Genomic DNA, 15,337 nt, shown 5'->3' on the forward strand with positions numbered 1-15,337 from the left:
AAAAAATCTTTTCACTTGATTTTAAGGTAAAACATAAAAATTTTTAATACAAAAGGGTTGGTCACGTCAAAAATGGAGAAACTCCCCCCCCCCCCCCCCCCCCCCCCCCGCCAAGGCACCCTTAATTCTAGAAGAGAATGAATGGGTTTCTATACAGGGGTAGGACAGGGGGTGAAGGAGGAGTGTCTAGAGACGTGACTTAACCAACTGTATTATATTTCTAAATTTTATGTTTTACCTTAAAATCAAGTGAATTTTATATTTTCCATCACAATACATCTATGTGTTTCCAAATTATGTTATATTTTCTCCAAAATCTTGGAGTAACACTGATGCTATAAAGGAAGCTATGGCATGTCTAGCTCCAGTCTCCCAGATATAATTCCCAGGTAGAGCTTACCAAGTGTGGGAAATACAACACCGGAAGACATCCAGTCAGAAAGTTTATTTGGTTAGTTCATCACCTGTTGAGGGAACAGTATGTGGGAAGTTCAAGTGGGACAGGTGTGAAGTACAGATGTCAGACAATTCCTAGACTGAGCCCTGTGGTACAGTCCAGGAGAGCAGCATTCAAAAAGGCCACCATGGGCCTGGGGAAAAGGGACAATGACAGAAGGAGAGGGTAGGGAGGACAGCAGGCTTCCAGTCTTACATGTCCTAATTGGCTGTAAAAGAGTTTGCAGGATAGGATTAAACTGACCACTTTCTCAGTCTGGTTTACAAGTCTTCTGCCTCAGGCCCTTTTAAAAACTTCCTACTTTGCCTTTGAAAAGCCCTACTTAGTGCATCTGAGGGCAGTAGCAAGGAGCTGAGCCTTTGTACAGGAGCCTGGGCCTCACTCATTAATGCTTTTATTGAGTGTCCACCAGGTGAGGATCATCACCAGGCATCACTGCTCTGTTTTTGAGTGCATCAAGATTCTCTTTGCTTTGTCATCTCACATAAAATACAGGGCTCATATTTTATTTTTAAAATTTTTATAGCTTTTCTTAGTTGAAGTACACTTTACAGTATTAGTTGCTGGTGTACAATATAATGGTTCAAGAATTCTACACATTATTCAGTGCTCATCTCCTTTATCTATTCTATTTCACTTACCTCTCTGCCCACTTCCCTTTGGCAACCCCAGTTCGTTTTCTGTATTTAAATGATTTTATACTCTTTGATTGTTCATTTGATTTGTTTCTTAAATTCCACATGAGTGAAACCATATAGTATTTGTCTTTCTCTGAATTATTTCATTTAGCATATAATCCCTGTGTCCATCCATGCTGTTGCAAATGGCAAGACCTCATTCCCTTTTTGTAACTAAGTAATATTCCATTATAGATATATACTACATCATCTTTATCCTTTCATCTATCCATGGACACTTGGGCTAATTCCATATCTTGGCTATTACAAATAATCCTGCAATAAACATAGTACATATGCTTTTTTAAATTAGTGTTTTCATCTTCTCTGGGTAAATACCCAGTAGTGGAGTTACTGGATCATATGGTAAGTCTGTTTTAGTTTTTTGCAGAAACTCCATATTGTTTGACACAGTAGCTGCATCAATATACATTCCCACCACTAGGGTTCCTGTTTTTCCACATCTTCACCAACATGTAATTTCTGGTCTTTGACTTTAGCCATTCTGACTGGCATGAGGTGATGTACCACTGTGGTTGTGATTTGCATTTCCCTGATGATGAGTGATGTTGAACATCTTCTGTGTCTGTTAGCCATCTGTATGTCTTCTTTTGAAAAGTAACTATTCAGGGGTTCCCTGGGTGGCTCAGTTGGTTAGGCATCCAACTTCGGCTTTATCATGATCTTGCAGTCTGTGAGTTCAAGCCCCGTGTCAGGCTCTGTGCTGACAGCTCAGAGCCTGGAGCTTGCTTCAGACTCTGTGTCTCCCTCTCTCTCTGCCCCTCCCCTACTCATGCTCTATCTCTCTCTCAAAAAATAAACACTGAAACAATTTTTTTAAAGTGTCTATTCAGATCCTATGCCCATCTGTAATGATGTTCAGTTGTAGAAATTCTTTGTATTTTTTTGGATATTAACCCACTATTGGATATATCACTTGTAAATATCCTCTTTATTCAGTCAGTTGTCTTGTTTTGTTGATGGTTTCCTTCGTTGTGCAAAAGTTTTTATTTTGGTGTAGTCCCAATACTTTAATTTTGCTTTTGTTTCTCTTGCCTGATGAGACATATCTAGCAAAATGTTTCTATAGCTGATGTCAAAAAAATACTGCCTATTGTTCTTTTAGGAGTTTGATTTTAGACATCACATTTAGGTCTTTAACTCATTTTGAGTTTTATTTGTGTGTGTGCTCTAAGAAAGTGGTCCAGTTATATTCTTTTGCATATTGTTCTCCAGTTTTCTCAGCACCATTTGTTGAAGAGACTCTCTTTTTCCAATTATATATTCTTTCCTCCTTTCACATAGACTGTTACATGGATTTATGTGTTTATTTTTTTAAAATACCATACCATTTCGATTACTACAGCTTCGTAGTAGGTCTTGAAATCTGGGGTTGTGATATTTCTAGCTTTATTCGTCTTTCTCAAGATTCTATTGGCTATTCAATGTCTTTTGTGGTACTATACAATTTTTAGGATTATTATTCTAGTTCTGTGAAAAATGCTGTTGGTATTTGATAGGACTTGCATTCATTCAATCTGTAGATTGTTTTGGTTAGTATGGACATTTTAACAATATTAATTCTTCCAATCCATTAGCATGGAATATCGTTCCACTTGCATCATCCTCAATTTCTTTCACTGATGTTTTATAGTTTTCACAGTACAGATCTTTCATCTTCTTGGTTAAGCTTATTCCTAATTTATTATTTTTGGTGCAACTGTAAGTGGGATTGTTTTCTTAATTTCTCTATCTGCTACTTCACTATTAGTGTAAAGAAATGCAACAGATTTCTGTATATTAATTTTGTATCCTGTGACTTCACAGAATTCATTTATTAGTTCTAGTAGTTTTTTGGTGGAGTCTTTAAGATTTTCTATATATGGTATCAAATCACTTGCAAACAGTAAAAGTTCTACTTCTTCCTTACCAATTTGGGTGCCTTTCCTTTTTTTTTTTTCTTGGTATTTAAATTTTAGTTACTTAACATACAGTGTAATATTAGCTTTAGGTATACAATTTAGTGATTAAACACATACATATAATACCCAATGCTCATTACAACAAATGCACTCCTTAATCTCCACCATGTATTTATCTCATCCCCTGACCCATCTCCCTTCTGGTAACCATCAGTTTTTTCTCTATAGTTAAGAGTCTGCTTCTTGATTTGCCTCTCTTTTTCCCCCCTATGTTTCTTTGGTATGTTTCTTAAATTCCACATATGAGTGAAATCAGATGATATGTTTCTTTCTCTGACTTATTTGGCTAGCATTATACTCTGTAGCTCCATTCACATCATTACAAATGACAAGATTTCATTTTTCATGGCTGAGTAATATTCTGTTGTGTGTATAGACGTATACATACCACTTCTTTTTTATTCATTCATCAAAGAACATTTGGGCTCTTTCCATAATTTGCCTACTGTAGATAACACTGCTATAAACACGGGTGCATGTATCCCTTTGAATGAGTATTTTTGTGTTCTTTGGGTAAATACCTGGTAGTGCAATTGCTGGATCAATAGTTCTATTTTTAACTTTTGAGGAACCTCCATACTGTTGTCCACAGTGGCTGCACCAGTTTGCATTCCCACCAACAGCCTAAGACAGTTCCCCCTTCTCCACATTCTTACCAACACCTCCTGTTCCTTGTGTTGTTAACTTTAGCCATTCTGACAGGTGTGAAGTGATATCTCACTGTAGTTTTAATTTTCATTTCCCTGTTAATGAGTGATGTTGAGCATCTTTTCATGTGTCTGTTGGCCATCTGGATGTGCTTTTTTGGAAAAATGTCTATTCATGTTTTCTGTCCATTTTTTAATTGTATTATTTGGTTTTTGATGTAGGGTTTTAGAAGTTCTTTATATATTTTGGGTACTAACCCTTTATCAGATATATCATTTGCAAATATCCTAGAAGAAAGAAAGAAAGAAAGAAAGAAAGAAAGAAAGAAAGAAAGAAAGAAAAAAAGAAAGAAAGAAAGAAAGAAAGAAAAAGAAACCAATCCATAGGTTGTCTTTTAGCTTTGTAAATTGTTTTCTTCATTGTACAGAAGGTTTTTATTTTGAGGTAGTCCTCATAGTGTATTTTTACTTTTGTTTCCATTGCCTGAAAAGACATATATAGTAAGAAGCTGCTACAGCCCATATGAAAGAGGTTACTGGCTGTGTTCTCTACGATTTTAATGGTTTCCTGTCTCACAATCAGGTCTTTAATCCATTTGAAATTTATTTTTGTGTATGGTGTAAGAAAATGATCCAGTTTCATTCTTTTGCATGTGGCTGTCCAGTTTTCCCAAAACTCTTTGTTGAAGAGAACTTCTTCCATTAGATAGTTTTTCTTGCTCTGTTGAAGATCAATTGCCCATATAGTTGTTGGTTCATTTCTGGGTTTTCTATCCTGTTCCATTGATCTAGACATCTGTTTTTGTGCCAGTACCATACTCTTGATCTCTTCACCTTTGTAATATAACTTGAAGTCCAGAATTGTGGTGCCTCCAGCTTTGCTTTTCTTTTTCAAGATTGTGTTGGCTATTTGGTATCTCTTGTAGTTCCATACAAATTTTAGGATTGTTTGTTCTAGCTCTGTGAAAAATGTTGTTGGTAGTTTGATAGGATTGCATTAGATGTGTAGGTTGCTGTGGGTAATATAGACATTTTAACAATATTTTTTCTTCCAATCCACGAACATGGACTGTTTTTCCATTTCTTATATGTGCCATCTTCAATTTCTTTCATTGGTATTTTATAGTTTTCAGAGTACAAGCCTTTTACCTCTTTGGTTAGGTTTACTCCTACATATCTTATGGGTTTGGGGGCAATTGTAAATGGGATCGATTCCCTCATTTCTCCTTCTGCTGCTTCATTACTGGTGTATAAAAATGCAACAGATTTCTGTATGTCGATTTTGTACCCTGCAAGTTTACTGAATTTGTGTATGAGTTCTAGCACTTTTTTGGTGATATCTTTCAGGTTTTCTATATAGACTATCATGTCATCTGAAAACAGTGAAAGTTTGACTTCTGCCTTGCAAATGATTTGGATGTCTTTTATTTCTTTTTGTTGTCTATTGCTGAGTCTAGTACTTTCAGTACTATGTTAAATAACAGTGGTGAAAGTGGACATCCCTGTCTTGTTCCTGACCATAGGGAAAAGCTTATAGTTGTTCCCCATTGAGGATGATATTAGCTGTGGGTTTTTTCTATACGGCCTTTATTATGTTGAAGTATGTTCCCTTGAAATCTACTTTGTTGAGGGTTGTTATCATGAATGGATATTGTACTTTTTCAAATGCTTTTTCTGCATCTATTGAAAGGATCATATGGTTCTTATCCTCTCTTTTATTAATGTGGTGTATCACATCGATTGATTTATGAATACTGAACCACACTTGCAGACCAGGAATAAATCCCGCTTGATCCTGGTGGATGATTCTAATTAATGATTAATGTACTAGAGTACATTACTGTACATAATGATTAATATACTATTGGATTTTGTTAGTATTTTATTGAGAATTTTTGTATCCATGTTCATCAGGGATACTGACCTATAGTTTTCTATTTTAGTGGAGTCTTCTGGTTTTGATATCAGGGTAACGCTGGCCTCATTCAATGAATTTAGAAGTTTTCCTTGGTTTTCTATTTTCTTTGGAATAGTTTAACAATAGGTGTTAACTCTTCTTTCATTGTTTGGTGGAATTCACCTTTGAAGCCATCTGACCCCCTGGAGTTTTGTTTGTTGGGAAATTTTTGCTGGTTAGTGATCTATTCAAGTTTACCATTTTTTTCTGTTTCAGTCTTGGTAGTTTATATGTTTCTAGGAATTTATCCATTTCTTCCAGGTTGTCCAATTTGTTGGCATAGTTTTTCATAATATTCTCCTATAATTGTTTCTACTTCAGTGGTGTTGGTTGTTATTTGTCCTTTCTCATTTGTGACTTTATGTGGGTCCTTTCTCTTTTCTTTTTGACAAGTCTGGCTAGGAATTTATCAATTTTATTAATTTTTTCTAAGAACCAGTTCCTGGTTTCACCCATTTTTTTTTTAGTTTCTATATCATTTATTTCTTCTCTAATCTTTATTATTTCCCTTCTCCTGCTGGCTTTAGGCTTTGTTTGTTGTTCTTTTTTTAGATCCATTAGGTGTAAGGTTAGGTTGTTGAGATATCTCTTGCTTCTTAAGGTCCCTCTTAGGACCACTTTTGCTGCATCCCAAAGGTTTTGGACCATTGTATTTTCATTTTCACTTGTTTCCACATATTTTTTAATTTATTTGATTTCCTGGTTGACCCATTCATTCTTTAGTAGCATGTTGTTTAACCTCCATGTATTTGTGATCTTTCCAAAAAAAAAATTTTTTTTATGGTTGACTTCAAGTTTCATAGCATTGTGGTCAGAAACTATGCATGAAATGATCTCAATCTCTTTGTACTTGTTGAAGGCTGATTTGTGATCTAGTATGTGATCTATTCTGGACAATGTCCCATGTGCACTTGAAAAGAATGTGCATTCTGCTGCTTTAGGATGGAATATTCTGAATATATCTGTTAAGTCCATCTGGTCCAGTGTGTCATTCAAAGCCACTGTTTCCTTGTTGATTTTCTGCTTAGGTGATCCGTCCACTGATATAAGTGGGGTGTTAAAGTCCCCTACTATTACTGTATTACTATCAATAAGTTCCTTTATGTTTATTTTTAATTGTCTTATATATCTGGGGGCTTGCATGTTGGGTACATAAATATTTACAATTGCTGGATCTTCTTGGTGTATTTGTCCCCTTTATTATGATATAGTGCCCTTCTTCATCTCTTGGTACAGTCTTTGGTTTAAAGTACAGTTTGTCCAATATAAGTATTGCTACTCTGGCTTTCTTTTGACATCCATTTGTGATAAATGTTTCTCCATCCCCTCACTTCCAATCTGAAGTGTCTTTAGGTCTAAAATGGGTCTCTTGTAGACAGCATATAGATGGATATTGTTTTTTTTAATCCATTGACACCCTGTATCTTTTGATTGGAGCACTTACTCCATTTGCACTCACAGTAATTATTGATAGATATGTATTCAGTACCATTTTATTATTTGTTTTGTTGTTCCTGGAGATTTGCTCAGTTCCTTTCTTGTCTTTGTGACTTTTGTTTTTGTCTTTCTTCAACGTTTATGTATTTTTGAGGGGGGAGGAGGGAGAGAAAGCATGCACACATGACCAGGGGAGGGGCAGAGAGGGAACGGGGGACAGAGGATCCAAAGAGGGCTCTGCACTGACAGCAGAGAGTCTAATGCAGGGCTCAAACTCATAAACTGTGAGATCATGACCTGAGCCAAAGTCAGAAACTTAACTGAATGAGTGACCCAGGTGTCCCTGGTCTTAACTTTCCACTGAAAGAATCTCCTTTAATATTTCTTCCAGGGCTGGTTTAGTGGTCATGAACTCCTTTAGCTTTTGTCAGGGAAACTCTTTATCTCTCCTTCTATTCTGAATGATAGCCTTGCTGGATAGAGTATTCTTTCTTGGCTACAGATTTTTCACATTCAGTACTTCGAATATAGCATGCCACTCCCTTCTGGACTGCCAAGTTTCTGCTGAGAAATCTGCAGCTAGCCTTATGGGTCTTCCCTTGTAAGTTAAGGACTTCTTTTGTCTTGTCTCTTAAGATTTTGTTTCTTTATCACTATATTTTGCTAATTCACTCACAATATGTCTTAGTGTTGGCCTATTTTTCTTGATTTTGACAGGAGTTCTCTGTGCCTCCTAGATCTTGATGTCTGTTTCCTTCCCCAAATTAGGTAAGTTCTTAGCTACTATTTCCTCAAATAAATTTTCTGCCCCTTTTCCCTCACTTCTTCTGGGATTCCTATAATATGAATGTTACTACATTTGATGTAGCCACTGAGTTCCCTAAGTCTATTCTCAGTTCCATAATTCTTTTTTCTCTTTTGTTCAGTTTCATTATTTTCTACTATTTTGTCTTCTGTGTCACTTATTCCTTCCTCTACTTCTTCTGGCTTTGTGTTCATTGCAGCAAGCCTGGTTCTAATCTCAGTTATGGCATTTTTCATTTTTGTTTCCTTTTTTCTCTCTTTTATCTCAGCAATAAGGATCTCCCTGAAGTTTCCCATTCTTTTCTCAAGATCAGTGTGTATCCCAGGACACCTAGGTGGTTCGGTTGGTTAAGCGTCTGACTTCGATGATCTCACAGTTCGTGAGTTCGAGCCCCATGTCGGGCTCTGTGTTGACAGCTCAGAGCTTGGAGCTTGCTTCAGATTCTGTGTCTCGCTCGCTCTCTCTCTGCCCCTCCTCCACTCATGCTCTCACTCTCTCTCTCTCTCTCTCAAAAAATGAATAAACATTAAAATTTTTTTTAAAAAGACCAGTAAGTATCCTTATGATTACTGCTTTAAATTCTCCATTGGCCGTGTTACTTACATTTGTTTTGCTTAGATCTCTGGCCATGACTTTATCTTGTTCTTTCATTTGGGATTAACTCCTCCATCTTGACCTTTTGTCTAAGTTTCTGTCTTCTTCTGTGTGTTAGAAAGGCCTGTTATGTGGGTGCCCAGTTGGCTCCATTGGTTAAGCATCCAACTCTTGACTTTGGTTCAGGTCATGATCTCATGGTTGGAGTTTGAGCCCCACATCGGGCTCTGCTGACAGTACAGAGCCTGATAGGAATTGTCTCTCTCCCTCTCTGCCCTTCCCACAATCGTGCTGTCTCTCTCTCTCTCTCTTAATAAATAAACTGATAAAAAAAAAAAAAAAAAGAAAAGAAAAAAAAAAGAAAAGAAAAGCCTGGTATGTTTTCTGCTCCTGGTAATGGCTTCATGGAGAAGAAGTCATATAGTGTCCATGGCCTGACTCTACAGGGAGGGCCTCTGGTGTGTGCTGCATGTACTCTGCTGTTGTGTTTTGGCTACTCTATCTTTCAGGCCAGTCATCTGAAAATCTCTCCTTGCCTGCAGTGGGCAGTGTTTGGTCCTTGGCCACAATGTGGAGAGTTTTAACTAGGTATGTTGTGGTCTGTTTATTAAATGAGACCTGATGCTACTTCCATTAGAACTGAAACTGCACAAAAACCTCTTTGACCTCAGCCATAGCAACTTCTTACTCAACACATCTCTGGAGGCAAGAGAAACAAAAGCAAAAATGACCTCATCAAAATAAAAAGTTTCTGCACAGCGAAGGAAACAATCAGCAAAACTAAAAGGCAACTGACAGAATGTGAGAAGATATTTGCAAATGACATATCAGATAAAGGGTTAGTATCCAAAATCTATAGAGAACTTATCAAACTCAACACCCAAAAAACAAATAATCCAGTGAAGAAATGGGCAAAAGACATGAATAGACACTTCTCCAAATAAGACACATGAAAAAACTGCTCAACATCACTCATCATCAAGGAAATACAAATCAAAACCACGGTGAGATACCACCTCACACCAGTGAGAATGGCTAACAAACAATCCAGGCAATGACAGATGTTGGTGAGGATGTGGAGAAGAAAGGTTCTTTTGCACTGCTGGTGGGAATGCAAACTGGTGCAGCCACTCTGGAAAACAGTATGGAGGTTCCTTAAAAATTAAAAATAGAACTACCCTATGACCCAGCAATTGCACTACTAGGTATTTATCCAAGGGATGAAGGTGTGCTGTCTCGAAGGGGCACATGCACCCCAATGTTTATAGCAGCGCTATCAACAATGGCCGAAGTATGGAAAGAGCCCAAACATCCATCAATGGATGAATGGATAAAGTAGATGTGATATTTCTCACCACTGTTATTCAACATAGTATTGGAAGTCTTAGCCTCTGCAATCAAACAACACAAAGAAATAAAACGTATTCAAACCGGCCAGGAGGAGGTCAAACTTTCACTCTTCACAGACGACATGACACTTTATATGTAAAACCCAAAAGATTCCACCAAAAACTGCTAGAACTGATTCATGTATCAGCAAAGTTGCAGGATATAAAATCAATGCACAGAAATTGGTTGCATTCCTATACATCAACAATGAAGTGACAGAAAGAAATCAAGGAATCAATCCCATTTACAATTGCACCAAAAACCATAAAATACCTAAGAATAAATCTACCAAAGAGGTGAAAAATCTATACACTGAAAACTTATGAAAGAAATTGAAGAAGACACAAAGAACTGGAAAAAGATTCCATGCTCCTGGATAGGAAGAACAAATACTGTTAAAATGTCGATACTACCCAAAGCAATCTATACATTCAACGCAATCTCTATCAAAGTAACAAGAGCATTCTTCACAGAGCTAGAACAAATAATCGGAAAATTTGTATGGAACCAGAAAAGACCCCGAATAGCCAAAGCAATCTTGAAAAAGAAAACCAAAGCAGGAGGCATCACAATCCCAGACTTCAAGCTATACTACAAAGCTGTAATCATCAAGACAGTATGGTACTGGCACAAAAACAGACACTGAGATCAATGGAACAGAACAGAGAACCCAGAAATAGATCCATAAACATATGGCCAACTAATCTTTGACAAAGCAGGAAAGAATATCCAATGGAATCAAGACAGTCTCTTCAGCAAGTGGTGCTGGGAAAACTGGACAGCGACATGCACAAGAATGAACCTGGACCACTTTCTTACACCATACACAAAAAGAAACTCAAAATGGATGAAAGTCCTCAATGTAAGACAGGAAGCCATCAAAATCCTCGAGGAGAAAGCAGGCAAAAACCTCTTTGATCTTGCCCACGGCAATTCTTACTCAACACGTCTCCGGAGGCGAGGGAAACAAAAGCAAAAATGAACTACTGGGACCTCATCAAAATAAAAAGCTTCTGCACAGCGAAGGAAAGAATCAGCAAAACTAAAAGGCAATCGACAGAACGGGAGAAGATATTTGCAAACGACATATCAGATAAAGGGTTAGTATCCAAAATTGTTGAGTTATCAAAAGCAACACCCAAAAAACAAATAATCCAGTGAAGACATGGGCAAAAGACATGAATAGACACTTCTCCAAAGAAGACATCCAGATGGCCAACCGACACAGGAAAAAATGCTCAACATCACTCATCATCAGGGAAATACAAATCAAAACCACAATGAGATACCACCTTACACCTGTCAGAATGGCTGACATTAACAACTCTGGCAACAACAGATGTTGGCAAGGATGTGGAGAAAGAGGATCTCTTTTGCATTGTTGGTGGGAATGCAAGCTGGTGCAGCCACTCTGGAAAACAGGATGGAGGTTTCTCTAAAAAATTAAAAATAGAACTACCCTATGACCCATCAATTGCACTACCAGGCACTTATCCAAGGGATACAGGTGTGCTGTTTCGAAGGGACACATGCACCCTCATGTTTATAGCAGCACTATCAACAATAGCCAAAGTATGGAAAGAGCCCAAATGTCCATCGATGGATGAATGGATAAAGAAAATGTATATATATACAATGGAGTATTACTCAGCAATCAAAAAGAATGAAATCTTGCCATTTGCAACTACGTGGATGGAACTGGAGGGTATTATGCTAAGTGAAATTAGTCACTCAGAGAAAGACAAAACTCATATGACTTCACTCATATGAGGACTTTAAGAAACAAAACAGACGAACATAAGGGAAGTTAAACAAAAATAATATAAAAACAGGGAGGGGGACAAAACAAAAGAGACTCATAAATATGGAGAACAAACTGAGGGTTGCTGGAGGGGTTGTGGGAGGGGGGATGGGCTAAATGGGTAAGGGGCATTAAGGAATCTACTCCTGAAATCATTGCTTCACTATATACTAATTTGGATGTAAATTTTTAAAAATAAAAAAAATAAAGTTAAATTAAAAAAAAAGATGTGGTATATACATATAATGGAGCATTACTCAGCAATCAAAAAGAATGAAATATTGCCATTTGCAACTACAAGGATGGAACTGGAGGCTATTATACTAAGCTAAATTAGAGAAAGACATATCATTTGACTTCACTCATATGAGAAATTTAAGATACAAAACAGATGACCATAAGGGAAGGGAAGCAAAAAAAATATAAAAACAGGGAGGGGGACAAAACATAAGAGACTCTTAAATATAGAGAACAAACAGAGGGTTGCTGGAGGGGTTGGGGGAGGGGGGATGGGCTAAATGAGTAAGGGGCATTAAGGAATCTACTCCTGAAATCACGGTTGCATTATATGCTAACTAACTTGGATTAAATTTAATAATTAATTAATTAATTAGAAATAAAAACAAAAAAAGAACTGAAGCCCTGCAGAACTATCTGGTTGGTGTGGGCTGGGGTGTCTGCTGGTCCTCTGGGGACAGGGCCCACCACACTGGGACTGGGGCCAACTTGACGGACAGGGGCAGTCCTGCAAGAGTGCAAGGGTGTGGGACTTGGTGTAAGCAGGTTAGGCAGCCAGTTTCAGCACTGTGCTGCTTACTGTAGGTGACTCTGTGTTTATGCTGAGGGGTTGGGGAGGGAAATGGCACTAGCTGGCTCTCCCTAGAGAGGAGAGGCATCTCCCTGAACACTGCCTCTCAGGGGAGTACTCCGAGAAAAGTGAATAACCTCCCCTATGTATGATCCAGGCATTTTTCAGATCACTATTTCCACACTGTCCACCTCTGGTTTGTTTGCCTGTCTTCTCTCCAGGAACAGTGCAGTGTCCTCCAGGCTCTATCCCAGCAAAACCCACTGACTTTTCAAACTCCAGTCTTTATGCCCCTCTGGTTGCCAGAACTCATGAAAATCAGCCCCTCTCATTTCCCAGCCAATGGCTTTGGGGAAATGTTCTCCTTGTGCATTCCCCTGTGTGCTCCTCTCTCCCTCTCCTTCTCCACAAACATGGCTCCATCCTTTCTGCAGCACCCACAGTATGTTTCTCCCCTAAACCATATCTCCACACTTTTTAATCTTCTTCAATGTGGCTTCTTGTATCCCTTTAGTTGTGGAGTTTGTTCTGTCAGTCTTCAGGTTGATTTCTGGGGTATTTAGAATGATTTGATAGTTATCTAGTTGCGTTAGAGAGAAGACACGAGTTTAGGGTCCTCCTACTCTGTCACCATCTTATCTCCCCCTGAATACTTTTTATTTCTTTTTCTTGTCTAATTGCTGTGACTAAGACTTCAACTACAATGCTGAATAGAAGTGGTGAGAGTGGACATCCTTGTCTTATTCCTGATATTAAAGGAAAGGCTCTCAGTTTTTCAGTTTACAGTGATGTTAACTGTGGGTTATTCATATATGGTTTTTATTATGTTGCGGTATGTTTCCACTAAACCTACTCTGTTGAGAGGTCAATATCAATATTACAGTGCCAAGAAAGTATATACCTAGAATAAGAAAATTAAGAACAGATTTTTTAATTTTAAAAACTAAAGATCACCCCTTCACACTACCTTCCATAAATTGGGGAGGGGGGGGAATTAGCATCTTATAAATATAAAAATAATTCAAGAAAACATTGCCCTGAGGTAAACATTATTAGGTCAGATATACAGCAAATGTTATTCAAAGTAAAATACAGTTTTAAATTGTTTCTAATACTTTGCAAATTTGGATTTTCCATTTCTGATAATACCTTCCTTCTCCACAAGTAGAAAAAAAATCTAGCTGACTGTGCAACCAGAAGTCAAGCCTGCTTCTGAAAACCAGCACAGATTAAGTACTTATAAGATGTAAGAAGAGATGTCTCTGTAAAACACATTAAGTTGTCATTAAATGTTCCAAAGAGGTTTATCAAAAGATCCAGACATACTTGTGGAGTATTTCACTAAGTCTAAAATGAAGGTGTTGTTAATGTACCTCTTCCTGCATACATGATGTAGAAGGCAGTGATCAGCTAAGCCTCGAACCTATGTGCAAAAATGTTCTGCAAGGTAGAACATCAACCATAGATGCTAAAACTGTTTCCACAATTTGCCAACTTCTGTAATACTTATTTATGGAAATTCCCACTTAGAAACTGTTTCTAAATAACACTCAAACTCTTGGGGGAAAAGGAGATGGTAGGGAGGAATTAAGACACAGTCACTATTTCTATTCCTCCCTTAATTGTTCCCCCTCATGCCAAGAAGCTCTGCCTAAAGTAAGCATAGAGGTGGTGAAGGGGACCGTGCAGAAAGCTTTTCTATATTACACATCACAACAGAACCCCTCAAGGGCAATGCTATATTCTAGCCTTCTCCCACAATACCCAAGATACACACATGTACTTTTTGGGTAATCCCCAGAGTTCTGGAAAGTGTCAAGCACAATGTGAACATTCAACAAACAATATACTGATAAAACTAACTAAATACACTAAATTTGGTGAATTATGTGAAACCAAAAACTGAGGAGTCTTTTATTGACTGTATAAGATAAGAAAAAAGTACTTCTGGCCAGCATCTACCAAAGGAAAGAAGAATCCAAATATGTTTACCACTGATAAACTGAGTACCTCAACACACCAAAGAAGTCAGTTCAAAGCACAAGGTAGGTGGAAATGTCCAAACAGACTCAGCCTTTCCTGGGAGTAAGAAAGACCAGACGCAGGTAAATGTAGAACCATCTTTTGGATAACAGAACTGAGACTCCAAAGACACTGTCTTTCCTCAGGGGGAAGAACAGGTGATTAGAGTCTCTAGTAAACCTCAACCCAAATAACTGGTACCTGTATTTCAGAAGAATCTTAAAATAGAGGAATTTCCCAAATACTGCTATATACTTACCATGCAGTATGAAGTAAAACAAGAAGTGTAAAAGCACTTAAAGTTTATCTCCACATACGAAGCCACTGTACCAATCTGCAGACCCAGAACTTCTGGATGGAACTGAACAGACCAAAATCAGAGTATACAGGTCCTTCCTATTTATATTCAACTCAGACCTTACTCCAGCAATAGCAGCTCATTATATAAAGGGCTTCTAAAGGCCAGACAACATTAATGGTTGTATTTGAGTCCAGCAAAGAGAAGATGATTCATTTGCTATGTGCTAAATTTTAGACTTCTGCTGAACAAATGTGACAGATGAAAAATTCAATAGAAAAAGAGAAAAGCCAACCTGTTTTCCTACTTGTTAAAATTAGGTTTTATAACAAAATAGTCCAAATATAAGTGGGAAAATACATCTGTTTAAAATATATTCTTAATATCTCTTTGCACATACAAATACAGAAAACCCCTATTTTCTCTACTGGTACAAGAAGACTATGTTTAAAGGTTTTGTGGT

The 15,337-nt window shown here is 37.6% G+C and overlaps 1 protein-coding gene and 1 long non-coding RNA gene across 2 annotated transcripts in view; both read right to left on the reverse strand.

Moving 5' to 3' along the window:
* JAM3 (junctional adhesion molecule 3) overlaps positions 1-15,337 on the reverse strand; it is an 84,410-nt gene that overhangs the window by 42,177 nt on the left and 26,896 nt on the right. The gene's annotated exons all lie outside the window — the stretch shown is intronic.
* The window catches only part of LOC125938733 (uncharacterized), a 37,704-nt gene continuing 23,575 nt past the window's right edge, over positions 1,209-15,337 (reverse strand). Inside the window, exon 2 of the long non-coding RNA XR_007462797.1 lies at positions 1,209-8,459. This is a non-coding gene — a long non-coding RNA (uncharacterized LOC125938733). The remainder of the gene's footprint in view (positions 8,460-15,337) is intronic.

The sequence above is a fragment of the Panthera uncia genome, chromosome D1 (assembly GCF_023721935.1).
Source record: "Panthera uncia isolate 11264 chromosome D1, Puncia_PCG_1.0, whole genome shotgun sequence".
Taxonomy (NCBI): Eukaryota; Metazoa; Chordata; class Mammalia; order Carnivora; family Felidae; genus Panthera; species Panthera uncia.